The sequence below is a fragment of the Octopus sinensis genome, unplaced genomic scaffold (genome assembly GCF_006345805.1).
Source record: "Octopus sinensis unplaced genomic scaffold, ASM634580v1 Contig18362, whole genome shotgun sequence".
Lineage (NCBI taxonomy): Eukaryota > Metazoa > Mollusca > Cephalopoda > Octopoda > Octopodidae > Octopus > Octopus sinensis.
Window position 1 is genome coordinate 20,305 of NW_021835774.1, and position 2,196 is coordinate 22,500.

At 39.5% G+C, this 2,196-nt stretch overlaps 1 non-coding gene across 1 annotated transcript; it reads right to left on the reverse strand.

Moving 5' to 3' along the window:
• Positions 1 to 1,671: 1,671 nt before the first annotated feature.
• LOC115231382 lies at positions 1,672 to 1,776 on the reverse strand. Its single transcript, XR_003883524.1, has one exon. It is a non-coding gene; the product is annotated as a U6 spliceosomal RNA (small nuclear RNA).
• Between the last annotated feature and the right edge of the window lie 420 nt (positions 1,777 to 2,196).

Consider the following 2,196-nt stretch of genomic DNA (forward strand, 5'->3'; position numbering starts at 1 on the left):
CAATGTGAAATAAAGTATCTTGCTCAAGGACGCAATACATGACTGGGAATTGAACTCTCGACCTTAAAGTCATGAGCTGAATACTCTAACCACTAAGCCATGCACCTTCACTTGTCCACAAATATATCAACCATATATCTGTGTGATTATACGTACAGGAGTAGGTATATATCATATTGTGCTAAAGGGGTTTATGCAGGGTCAAGGGGTCACCAACTGACCAGGTTACATCAAAACCCAAGTAGCATAACGAGTAGAGACAATAATGACAATAAGACTTTTTACTTAGTATGTAGGACAAAGGACTCTCAGATCTGAATGGGATGTCATGAGATCTAAAATCAAAATTTTCATTTTCAGTTACCAGGTTGGTGCCATGAATACACCAAGTTTTGTCCAGCAGTCTGTCTTGATTGCCGACTTGTCTGTTCAGCTTGCGGCAATACTATACCATATCATGAACGTTCATCTTAAAAGTCAATTGAAGTCTGCATGCTTTTCATAGTTTGAAAGCAAATTTGTGCCAAGAACAACCACAGATGTTCAGAGAAAGCTACAGAGAACACACATCTTTACCTCTTGCCAAATAATGCCAAGTTTTCCTTCATTGAATCCAGCTAGAAATTAAAGGAATTCTTCTCCACAAATTCAGACCAACTCCTTCCAACTCCTTGGAGTTTACTAATACTTATTGTACAAACTTGTGCCGAAGCTTGATCCTACTCTCTGACATTTTCTAGCAGCAGTTGTTAAAAGTTTATATTCAAATGTTCTGCTGTTCAGTAAATCTTATATTAAAAATGCACATTTATGATCACATCTGTTCATTATGGTATAACATGAAACCGAAGCAATAACTAACAACAACACACCACTGAACCAGAGACATTGGTGACAACATATTTTTTCTGTGGGACAGAATCAAAATTCCTTCTCTACGTTTTACCAAATGTTAGCCAGCTACTACTGTATGCCTAACATCAGATGTTTCTGCTCAGAAACTGAATTTAACATTTGAGTCTGAAATAAGAAGATAAATAAATGAATGGTATGGTCATAGTTGGAATGTCATTGATCCAAAGGTGTCTATATACAGTCACTCAGTCTAATAGAAATAGCAGCCAAATCTTCAAAATTACACTACCATTTTAATAACACTAACACATTTTAGGACATGACCCTCAGTACACTGTAAATGTTTGTGTGAATTTCTGAGATGAGAAATTATCCTAATTACCAGGGTGGTGCCCCAGCATGGCCACAATCCAATGACTAAAACAGGTAAAAGTAAAAAATACAATGGGATTCTGAAGATAGCCAGATATTGGGAAAGCCAAAATGTGGCTACTACAAGCAAAGTGAGAACACTAGTCCAAATATATTATCATCATCACCATCATCATCGTTATCATCATCATGTTGGCATGGGTTGGGTGGTGTGACCAGAGCTGAACCAGACTCCAGTCTGATTTGGCATGGTTTCTATGGATTGATGCCCTTCCTAACTCCAACAGAGTATGCTGGATGCTTTCTATGTGGCACCACATAGGCACTTTTACATGATGTCACACAGGTGCTTTTACATGATGCCACAGAGATGTTTTTTGCGTGGCACTGCGATGGGTGCTTGCACAACCAGAAGGATCAGTCTTAACACCTCTACTGTGGGATAAAAATATGGAACACTTCATGAATTTGCATGTAATCCTTGCACAGGGGCCATGCTTATCTTCTCTGTATCATTCCAATTTTTATATATGCACTGCCAAAGCATGCACATTAGTGTATAATAATAAATACACTGCAACTGATCACAAAAAAAGGTCAGGATGGTCACAGATGGCAAGCCTTTTCATTAAAAGTCTGCTTGTGGTTAAACAATCACAACAACATCAACAACTCAAGTAAGTTTTCCTTGGCTGTGTGGTAAGAAGTTTGCTTCCCAACCACATTGTCCCGTGTTCAGTCCCACTGCATGGCACCTTGGGCAAGTGTCTTCTACAATAGCCTCAGGCTGGCCAGAACCTTGAGAGTGGATTTGGTAGAAGGAAACTGAAAGAAGCTCGACATGTGATTGTGTGTGTGCATGTGCATGTGGGTGTGCATGCATGCATGTGTGTGTGTGCGTGTGTGTGTGTGAGTGAGTATGTGTGTGTGTGTGTGTGTGTGTGTGGTGTGTGTGTGTGTGTTTATCCC